This window comes from Sciurus carolinensis, chromosome 5 (assembly GCF_902686445.1).
Source record: "Sciurus carolinensis chromosome 5, mSciCar1.2, whole genome shotgun sequence".
NCBI lineage: Eukaryota > Metazoa > Chordata > Mammalia > Rodentia > Sciuridae > Sciurus > Sciurus carolinensis.
The window spans coordinates 157,892,934-157,904,976 of record NC_062217.1 but is presented as its reverse complement, the minus strand read 5'-3'; the positions used below and the strand labels follow the sequence as shown (position 1 = coordinate 157,904,976).

The 12,043-nt window shown below is 40.4% G+C and overlaps 1 pseudogene; it reads left to right on the top strand.

Annotated features, from left to right (window-relative positions):
- The first annotated feature begins 5,945 nt into the window (after positions 1-5,945).
- On the top strand, positions 5,946-9,378 carry LOC124985794 (myosin light polypeptide 6-like; annotated as a pseudogene).
- Positions 9,379-12,043: the final 2,665 nt, after the last annotated feature.

The window sequence follows — 12,043 nt, the reverse complement described above, 5'->3', positions numbered from 1 at the left end:
CAAGAAACTCTGAACAGTGGCTTCCTTCTGGGTGGGAGAAGGAAAATGGGGCTGGACTTTGACTTTTCACATTATAGCCTTCTGTCCTGTGTGTGTGTGTGTGTGTGTGTGTGTGTGTGTGTGTATGATTGTTTCTCCATGAGTATATATTAATATTTAAATGAAAACAAACAAAAAAAAAAAACAGAGACAAATATAAAGGAATACAAAATTTCAGTAGTGGTTATTCAGGAAATAGTAAAATTATGGAATTATTAAAATATTTCTCTTTTATATTTTTATATATTTTCCATGAAGCTTTCTTCAATAAGCTTAGAGTTGTTCTACAAGGAGCATTAAAAGCAAAAATCATTTCAAGTGGAGGAAGAGCAGCAGGTGACTGTGTCCAAAGGGCGAAGGGAGCAGGAGGTGGGACCAGGACCAGGCACAGGCAGAACCAGGCACCGGCAGTTGTATTTTTGGAGCCATGTGGTTCCTGCTGAGTCAACTAACTGGTTATTTCGCCCCTGCCTGCCTTGAAGGCAGGAAATGCTCCCACTCCTGCCTGGTTCATTGTTAGTCATCCTCTTGGAGAGCAGGGTAGGGGGCAAGGGTGGGAGGCTAGTTGGGAGGAGTCTCCCTCTGGCCCTGGAGCCTTCTAGGCAGGTCCTGGGAAGGAGTCTAAGACCCAGTTTCCTATCCACCTGGCATCTTCCCCCTGAGGCGGGCCGGGGCTCAGAGTGAGCAGGAAAGGATGGGGGAGGGATACTGGGACACACCCCCTGGCCCTTGGCAGGCACCCCTCATGTGGAAGCTGTTGTGAAAATTAATTACCGTTTGTCCAGGGCTTTGAGATTCCCCAGATGAAAGACAGGCAGAAGGAGAGTCATGATGAATGTGTTTACGGTATTGACTTTCATCCCTAGCACCCGTCGTGACAATCACGTGTCCCTCCCCTAACCTCCCACTGCCCAGACATCCTGGCCTCCAAGTACCAGAAGCTGAGCCTCAGAACTGAATCAGTCCTGAAGAGGCAGGGAAAGACAGGGACAGGCGATCCCCCATCGTCCTGCATTTCAGATGGGCAAACGCAGGTGCTCTGTTGCCCCAGAGGCTAAAAGGAGGAAATGTTGACAAGATGGGTACCCTGAGGAAGGAAGTCTTGGAGAGAGGGGTGGTGGATCACTCTGGTGGCACCACCATTTCAGAACCTAGGACTCTGCCTCTCTTTAGGAAGGAGGGATAGGGAGAATTCTAGAACTCACTGGTTCATTCTTTTAGAAAACTGAATGGATTCATTGTTGGTTTCTTCTGAACACTTTTGACTTTGGCTGAATTCTGGTGTCTCATGGCTCCAGGAGAACTCTGTTTTTCTGGGTTCTTCTTCTTTTGTCTTTCCTTCTTCATTTCATCCAAGATGTAGTTGCATGTCTTCATCTCGAAGTCGATCTGTAAAGCCGTTCAATGGGTCTCTGTAGGCAAGGGTGCAGAGCAAATCCAGCAGAGAGGATCTTGGAGGGGTCAGCCCCTCCCTTAGTGGGGCCACCTACTCACAGGCAATCTAAGAGGGCAGGCAGGACAGTTGTGGACTGGAGAGCTCAGGAAACATCCCAAGGACCTATGTCTGGAGGCGCAAAGGGACGCAGCCCAATAGAAGACAGTGAGGCTCCCACCACAGTCAAAGTTGAAAGTTCCCCTGAGGACAGGGCAGGCAGACAGGCAGGCTGGGCAAGATCTTGAAGGCCCTTCAGTGCCTTCAAGCTAAAGATCTGGGATCTTGTCCAGAGGGCAGTGGAAACCCACTAGAAGTTTCTGAGCCAGAGGATATGATGTTGAGTTTGAAAGGAGGGTGAGATCTTTCAACAGGTGGTGAATCTCAGCATCTCTGAATCAGTAGCTATGCCAGGGAAATCATTGTCTTCCTCCTCAGACCAGCCTTGACTTCTGTTTCAACTAATGATGGGTCAGTACCAACGTCACCTCCCCAGGTCTCTCTGACACACAAGGCAGTTTTATTTTCTTCATGGCATTTAACTCCTTCAGGAATGATCTTGTATATACTTGTTTTCCTCCTTTTCCTCTTTCTCCCAAAGAATGTAAACAAAATGTGGTAAGTGGCAGATGCTTGGTGTGTATTTGTAGAATGAATGAGTAGATGGATTGATAAACAGAGTGACAATACCAATATTTCTGTCACCTGGGCCTCAGCCCCATGGAGATACTTGACTCCTCTTCCTCTTCTGCTGAATCTGGTCATTCAGGGCCCAGGGTCATGACTTCTGCTTTCCTTCCTCCTCTCATTCTTTGCATTTAACCTCTAGCCTCTCCAACAACTCCAAGGAGATTCTCCTTAGAGAGACTCCTTCTCCTCATTCCCCCAAGGGGTTCTGGGGCCTTGGTCATGATATTTCCCACTGATCCAATCTTTACAGTTTTCCAAGAATTTTTCATCCTGAAATACCTAGAGCAGATTCAGAACTTGAAACTCAGGCCTCAACTCTAACACATTTATTCCATTATTGTCCTGATTTATGCATAATTAGCAATGAATGAATGAGTACTGGGAGTGCTCAAGGTTGATTATAGAGGGAGAAACTGGAAGTGGGAGGAACAGCTGGGGGAGATGTTGGTCCACAGTGACGCAGGGCAGAAAAACGGGCAGAAAAACACAGGAAAGCAGGTGATGGGGCGAGGGAAGTGGGGGGGATGAAAAGCTGGGGCTAGAGAGGGCTGATCCCCCAGAGATTAGGATGTCCTGTTCATGTGGCTATAGCACCCACCCCACAAAGTCTCCTTATTGAAGACAGAGAGACAAGCAAACAACCCAGGAGAAGACACCAGAAACAAGGTTAAAGAGTGTATGGAGATTCCAAAGGAATTACTTATTGGCTTCTGAGCTAATTATTTCGAAGCAATAAGTAATAAACACAGGAACGATTCTTCTGGGCAAAAGCTATGAAAGTCAAAAAAATAAAATAAAGCTGGGCATGTTAGCGGCACGTGTAGTCCCAGTTTTTCAGCAGGCTGAGGCAGGAATATCTTTTGAGCTCAGGAGTTCCTTATTGAGACTCCATCTCAAACAAACAGAAGCAAAGAAAAAAAGCAAAAAAGAAAAGAAAAATAAGAAAGAAAACTTAAATCATCAGTTATTTCACCATTCAGAAAAAGCGTTTTTAATATTTTGATGTAGATTCTTTCAGGTTACATAAATATCATCATAAACATACTCATAGTTTATGTTATCTTTCCATTAAAATATTATTTTATATAACATATACAGTTTTACATATTAATAATAATATATGTATTATACATATAAGACTACATGCACATTTGTTGTTGTTAATAAAATGGGATACACAAAGTTTTATAACCAGCTTTTTGTCCACTTAATAATATGCAGTGAACACAAAGGAGATTTTATAAGCCCAAAGGGCAGTTTGAAAAGATAACCTTTGGAATAAACAGGAAGCCAGAGAAGATATACGAGCATAAAGTGAGCGGCTAAGCTCTGTGGTTTTGATAAATATTATGAAGGTAAATAAATCTTAGCTGTCCTGCCAGGTTAGGTAATTATTAGCTCCCTATCAGCAAGGCCACTAATTCACAGACTCAGGATGTTGGTACTTGAAGGAGGCTTTGAGGTTATCTAACTCAATCCCCTTACCTTCCTATTGAGAAACTACAAGCCTAGAAATATTAAATAACATGTCTAAAGAGATATGACTGGTAAACGACAGAACCAGATTGAGAACAGAGGACCCTGACTCCCCGTCCAGTGCTCTTGCCTGTGAACCACACTGACCAACAGGGCATGTGCTTTAGCCAAATACACTAATGTGCAGAATGGAACAGGGAGATATGAGGGTCCCTCAAGTGAATAACATGGGTAGAGATGTGCATGTTAAGAGGACATCAAGCCAGGCACAGTGATGCACACCTGTAATCCCAGCATCTTGGGAGGCTGAGGCAGGAGGATTGTGAGTTCAAAGCCAGCCTCAGCAATTTAGCAAGGGGCTAAGCAACTCAGTGGGACCCTGTCTCTAAATAAAATACAAAAAGGGCTGGGGATGTGGCTCAGTGGTTAAGTGCCCCTGATTTCAATCCCCAATACCAATTAAAAAAAAAAAAGAAAAGAAAAGAAAAGGAAAATAAAAAGAAAGAAAGAGAAGAAAAGAAATGAAAGAAAAAGGACATCAAGCTGGGCTTTGTGGTACATGCCTATAACCCCAGTGACTCAGGAGGCTGAAGCAGAAGATCACAAATTTGAGGCCAGCCTCGGCAACTTGGAGAAACCCTGTCTCAAAATTAAAATTAAAAAAAAAAAAAAAAAAAAGCTGGGGATGTGGCTCATGGAAAAGTCCCCCTGGGTTCAATCCCTAGTAAAAGACCTCAAAATATCCCTGGGCTAGTACTTAGAAAGTAGCTGGCCCTGATGTGAGACCACTGAGAACCAAAGCTTCACTCCCTTACTGATCTTGCCACATGACTTTGAACAATTTATTTACATTTTCTCACTTTCTCATTTGTACAAAAGGGTAGTAGCTATAGGTACCTTATCAGGTTGCAGTGAAAATTAAGAAGAAAAGCTCACAGAGGGCTTAGCAAGGGGCTTGGCATATAGAAAGAGCAAATAAATGTGAGCCATCATGATTACTAATGCTCTGGCATAAAGGCCAATGTCTTGTACCCTTGAAAAGGAGCTTAAGGTCATATCATAGCTGTCCTTGGCTGCAGGCACCTGTAAGAAAAGGAGACTGAGAAGGAGGCCCATCCATGGAGCTGTGCCAGCCCTGACCACTGTGTGGGCAGTAACCAAAGTGGACACGTGACCCAGAGTGGGCAACTGGGGACTCAGGGACTTCTCACTGGATATCACCCCAAGATACAGCAGCAAGGCCACCCCCCACATTCCCTGGGACAGCCCCTTGTAACAGAAATCAAGGACCTAGAAAAGTTTTTCCCTCATTTTCAAATTTTATTTAAAAGATAATTAGAGGCCAGAGCTATAGCTGAGTGGTAGAGTCTGTGCCTAACATGTGTGAGGCCCTGGGTTCAGTCCCAGACCTGAAAAAAAAAAAAAGACAATTCACTGTTTAAAGCAAAAATCACAAGTTATTATGGCGTTTGTAGCATGTGTCAAAGTAAATGAATTGCAACAATAGCTCAAAGACAAGGAAGGGGGACACGTAAGTACACCATCAAAAATTCTTGCACTATTCACAGAGCACAATAATGGTACTTATTTGAACATAGTGATAAATTAAAGAAGTATATTTTAAATCTTAGCTCAATCATTAACAATAACAACAATCTGGATGTGGTGGCACGTGCCTGTAATCCCAGTACTCTGGAGGCTGAGGCAAAAGGATTGGAAGTTCAAGGTCAGCCCCAATGACTTAGCAAGACCCTCTCTTAAAATAAAAAAATTAAAAACTAAAAAAATAAAATTAAAAAGTAAAGTGCCCCTGGCTTCAATCCCCAGTACCCAAAACATAACAAAACAAAATATAAACAACACCAGCAAAGGAGGTGTAGCCAATGAGCCAGCAGTAGAGAAAACATGACCTTATTTTTTTAAAAACTCAATTTATCCAAAAGAAGGCGGATAAAGAGGGAAAACAGCACAAAAAAACAGAGGGTTAAAATAGAAAACAAAGAGTAAAATGGTAGATTGAAATTCAACAATATCCGCGGTTATATTAAAGGCAATTTTAAAAAGATAGATTGAGGGGCTGGGGCTGTAGCTCAGTGGCAGAGTGAAATAAATAAAATAAAATAGAATAATTATTTTTAAAAAATCGATTGAACCAGAAAAGCAAGACCCTGCTGTCATGGTTTGGATCTGAAATGCCCTGCAAAAGCTCCTGTGTTGAAGACTCGTCCCCAGTGCAGCAATGTTCAGAGGTGGGCTTGGGGGAAGTCATTGAATCATGAGGACTCTGACCTCACCAACAGGCGAACGCATGGATGGCTTCATAGCTGAATGGTACCGGGAGGTGTTGCGGATGGCAGGAAGCTGGACCTCGTTGAAGACGTTGTGTCCTTGCGCGTGTGCACTTGGGAACCATATCTTATCCGGGTCCCTCTCTTTCTCTCTTCCTGGCCACTGTGAAGTGAGCAGCTCTGCTCAGTCACACCCTCTCCACCATGATGTTCTGCCTCAACACAGGCCCACAGCAATAGAGCCAACTGACCGTGGACTGAAACTTCTAAAATCGTGAGCCAAAATAGATCTTTCCTCCTTTAAATTGTTTTTTCTCGGATATTTTTTGCCACATCAACAAAAAGCTGACTAATACACTCCCATATGCTCTTTTCAAGAAAACAACTCTAAATATAGACAGGTTCAAAGTCAAATGAAAAGATATATCATGTAAACACTAATCAAATGAAAGCCAGAGTTGTGAAACTGATACTAGGCAATATATACAACGTAGTAAGGATTACCTGGGACAAAGAGGGACATTTCATGATAATAAAGGGGTCAACTCATCAAGAGGACATACCAGGCCTAATGGAATTTTGGAACACATGAAGCAAAAACTGATAGATCTCAAAGAGGTAAATTCCAATTTTAGTTGAATACAATTTTTTCTCAGCAACTTACAGAAGAGTAGACAGAAAGTCAATAAGACTGTAGACAACTTGAACAACATTATCAGTCAACTTGACCTAATTGACATTTCATAATGTCAAACCCCAAAGCAGTCAATTACACATTGTTTTCCATGTGCACCTAAAATATTCATCAACATATTTTGGGCCATCAAATAAATCTCAATAAATTCAAAGGGATTGAAATCATACAAAGTATATTCCCTAACCATCAGAATTAAACCAGAAATAAATAACAGAAGGATATCTGAAAAATCCTCCTTTAAAAATTAATCATGGGTGGGGCTGGGGATACAGCTCAGTTGGTAGAGTGCTTGCCTCACAAACATAAGGCCCTGGGTTCAATTTCCAGCACAACAAACAAACAAACAAACAAACAAACAAACAAAAATTAACTATCCAGGTCTAGTGGCAATTAATGCCTGTAATCCTGGCAATTCAGGAGGCTGAGGTAGGAGGATTCCAAGTTCAAGGTCAGCCTCAGTAACTTAGCAGGAACCTCACTCAGCAACTTAGCAAGACCCTGTCTCAAAATAAAAATTAAGAAAGATTTTGGATATAGCTCAGCGCCTCTGAGTTCAATCTGCAATACCAAAAAAAAAAAAAAAAAAAAAAAAAAAAATTAATCAAGTAGATTAAAAAAGAAATTACAAGGGAAATTTGAACACATTTTGAATTGAAAGAAAATGAAAACACAAGTTATCAACATTCATGGAATACCTAAAGAAAAATGTGAAGATTGAAATAATAGCTATTACAAATATAGCTTTAAATATATTAGAAAAGAAAAAAATATAAAAATCAACTTTAAGAAACTACAAAAGTAAATTAAACCAAAAGTAAACAGGAAGAAGGAAAAATTGACAAGAATGAAAATCAATGAAGTAGAAAATGGACAAATAATACAGAAAAAAAAATAATGAAACCAAAAACTAGTTCTTTGAAATATAAATTAAACTGGTAGGTTTCTATTCAGACTGATTAGGAAGAAAAGCAAGGAAAAAAATTTTGACTGTCTGGTATGAGACAGAGGAAACCGCTATATACCCTAAGATCCTAAAAAGATAGCAAGGGAATATTAACAATTTTATGCTAAAACATTTTAACAACTTCAATGAAATGAAAAAGAAAGACACAAACTACCAAAGCTCATTCAAGAAGAAACAAGTTATAGGAATAGCTCTCTATCTACTAAAGAAATGGAATTTATTGATTAAAAAAAACCTTCACAAAAAGTAAACCTCGGGCCCCAATGACTTTCTGGTAAGTTCTAATAAACATTAAAGGAAGAAGTAATACCAATTCAATACACTCTCTTATAACCTGGAAGAAGAACTAATACTCCCCAATCATTTTATGAGGGTGGCATTATCCTAATACTAAAATCAGACAAATACATCACAAGAAAAGACTAGAGAAAGATACCCTTCATAAACACAAATACAAAAATATTTAACAAAATAATAGCAAATCAAACTGAGAAATGTGTTAAGAAAAAAAGGATAATACATCACAGTAAAATGAGGTTTATCCCAGAAGTGCAAGGTTTGATCAACATTCAAAAATTAATCCTCGTAATAAAATTAAGAAAAACATTCCATTAAAATGGTATCAAAAATACTTTGGGGTTGGGGATGTAGCTTGGTGGTGAAGCACTAACTAGTATACACAGGCCCTGGATTTGATTCCCACCTTCTCAGGAAAAATAAAAAATAAAATGATTTAGGAATCATTAAACAACAGAAGTCCAAGACTTGGCTGTGAATGTGATTCAGCAATAGAGTGCGCGCGCACACACACACAAAGTACAGACTTGTATACTGAAAACAAAAAGTACTTTAAAAAAAATTAAAGAAGTTCTAAATAAATGGAAAGATATCACATGTTCATAAATGAAAATACTTTACAGTTAAGATGGCAATACTTCCCATTGACTTGGGAGGCTGGGGCAGGAGGATTGCAAGTTCAAAGCCAGTCTCAGCAACTTAGTGAGTTGCTAAACAACTTAACAAGACCCTGTCTCTAAATAAAATATAAAAAGGGATGGGGATGTGGCTCAGTGGTTAAGCAACCGTGGGTTCAATCCCTAGTAACAAAAACAAAAACAAAAAAACACCAAAAAATAGCAATATTCCTCAAATTGATTTACAGTCTCAACAGAAACTATATCAAAATCCCAGCTGAATTCTCAGCAGAAATTAACAAGTTGATACTAAAATTGATTTTGAAAATTCAAGGGACCCAGAATAACTAAAATAAAAAGAAGAATAAAAAGTTGAAGGACTGACATTTTCTGATTTCACAACAGGATAGGTCACTACTGCAGGAACAGGTCCTGCACACCTGAGCAGTTGAGATATGTGACCTCACCAAGGACTCAACCACCGAATTCAAAGAAGCCTTCCAGCTGCTTGACCAAACAGGTGATGGCAAGATCCTATACAGCCAATGTGGGGATCCAATGACCTGCACAGAACCCCACAAACACCAATGTGCTCAAGGTTCTGAGAAATCTCAAGAGTGATGAGGTGAATGCGAAGGTGCTAGACTTTGACTACTTCCAGTCCGTGCTGTAGACTGCAGCTAAGAACAAGGACTAGGAAATCTATGGGGGTTATGCTGAAGGCCTTAGGGTATTTGATAAGGAAGAAAACAGGTACCATTGTGGTACCTGTGGTGGTACCATGACAGAAGAAGTGGAGATGCTGGTGGTAGGGCCATGAGGACAGCACTGGTTGTACCAATCATGAAGAGCTCATCCGGATGGTGCTGAATGGCTGAGGACATTCTCCATATCCCCAAGGTCCATGCCACACGCTGTGTGAGATTTGTGTGTGGCTCTGGAGGCTTTCTAGCCTCTCTTGTCATGGCCCCTTTCCCATCTGGTCTCTCTTGGATGATGTTCATCAAATAAACTTGCTCTTTGCCCCACCTGCCAAAACTTATTACAAATCTACAGTAATCAAGATAGCATGGCAATTGTAGAAGGATAGTTTACTGAGATCAATGAAATATGTTCAATGGAACACCAGTTACATAAGGATAGACATATATCTAGGAATAACTCTTGAAACTTAATATGACAGATTACTTTTTCAAAGAAAATTTTCAATAATACTTCACCAAAGAAGATATACGAATGCCTATCTATATACACAATAATATTGGCAATGATGAAATGCAAACTTAAAAATAATATCCAATGAGGTACCATTATAATACTACTAAAATGACTAAACAGAAAAAAAAGTCCCAGCTAGGATATGGAACAACTGGAACTCTCTTTCATGACTCACGGGACTACAAAATGGCACAACCACTGGAAAAACAGTGTGGCCATTTCTTACAAAATTAGATACACACTTACCATGTGACCAGAAATATGCCCATGAATGTCTGTGGCAGGATTATCCATACTAACCAAAAACTGGAAAAAAACAGGTCAACAGGGTCATGTCCTACTCTGAAATACTATTACAGCATTAAAAAGGAATGAATTATTGGACTCTCAACCCTAATACATTGAGAAACAACCAAGTTAAACAAACCAGACTGAAACACCTATTTACTGTATGATCCCATTTATACAAAATTCTAGAAAGGCTCAGTTATAATAAAGGAAAACCAATCAGTCATTTCCAGAGGCTGGGGTAGGGAGAGGGAAGTGAATAGGCAGGGCACAGGGAAATGTTTAAGCTAACTAAAACAGTCTCTATCTTGATTGTGGTGGTGTTACCTGACTATATGTAAGCATTTGCCAGAATTCAAACTTAAAAGGGGTGAATTTTTATTGTATGTACATTACACCTCAATAAATTTGAGTTTTTTTAAAAAAAATCACAGGCATCCTTACTTAAATCCCATTGTGATAGCATTCGGAAGGGGAGGCATAGGTACAGGGCACTTAATAAGGAATCCTGAAATCAGGAACTGAAATGGTGAGTGAGGTCTGAAGAAGGTCCACAAAGGGACAGGTGAGAGAAGAAAAGGAAGTGGCAAAGGGGGGATGGTTGCAAGGCCCTGAAGCTTGACTCCTCTCCACTACCGGCTTCCCAACAGAAGGCCCATCTGTGTTGCCCATCCTCAGTCTCCTGCTGCAATTATTGCCATCAATAATCACAACCATGGTTCACTGAGGACATACTGTGTCCTCAACCTCATATTAGGCAATTATTTCCCATCACATTCACTCTTCAAACCTGAATGCACAAAGTAGATTCAACTTCGGGCTGGCTGGCTTTCTTTCTTTTTCTTTCCCTTTATTTTATACCAAGGGTCCTTTACCACTGAGTTACATCCCAGTCCTTTTTTTTTTTTTTTTTTTTTGAGTTCCTAAGGTTGCTCTCAAACTTGGGATCCTCTTGTCTCAGACTCCAGACTCCAGAGCTACTGGGATGACAGGTGTATAAATGTCCAGTTAAAACTTGATATTTATATGAAATAGTTAATCCATGTCAACCCAGCTAGCAAGGGACAAAGCCAGAATTCCATCCAGTTCAGGGTTATAAAAATATATCCCCAGAGTTCGGGGTACTACTTGAATACAACTTCGGCTAGTTCATTGACTCTTCAAACCAACCATCACTACCTTTCCCAACTCCTGTTGATTTAGCAGTCTCTAATCCCTTCTTCATTCCTTGTTTGACATTACCTGTAAACACCCACTTTGTCCACATTCTACCTGAAATGTAGCTCCAAAATCTAAATGGAATGTGGGAAGAGAAGGTTTGCAAAGATAATGAACTTTTATAACAAGATCACTTGAATTTCCACTCTAAAGAATAAACCAATTTCGCCAGGGTGGTGGCACACACTTGTAATCCCAGAGACTCCGGAGGCTGATGTAGGAGGATCACAAGCTCAAAGTCAGCCTCAGCAATTTAGCAAGGCCCTAAGCAATTTAGCAAGACCCTGTTTCAAAATAAAAAATAAAGAGTGTGGGGATGTGGCTCAGTGATTTAGCACTCCTGGATTCAATACCTAGTACTAAAAAAAAGAATAAACAGATTTCATAACCATGTATAAGGGGTGTAGATAATGGAGGCACATACTGAGAAGATTTTGAATATCCTTTCCTGAAAAATAGTATAGTGTAGGGGAAGAATATGTCCTTGAGTGTCCATTGCAAGTGAGGCATTTTAGCTCTAACACTCAGGCTATAGCTGTATGACCTTGGCAGGGAGGGATAACCTTTCTTTTTCTCACCCATAAAATGAGACTAACAATATCCATATTGCAGGGTTCTTGTACATCTTAAATGCAAAATCATATGCAAAGTCCCTGAAGCATAATCTGCCTCCCCCTCCTCTGGTTTTTGATTGGAAACAGTAATTCTGGGTGAGTTTGGAGGTGGTTTTTCTGAAGCGCGAGACAGAACTCCATGACCTTTTGCAATTACTTCCAGCCTGGTATCTGTGGGGCATTAGGGAACTTTTTCTCAGACCCC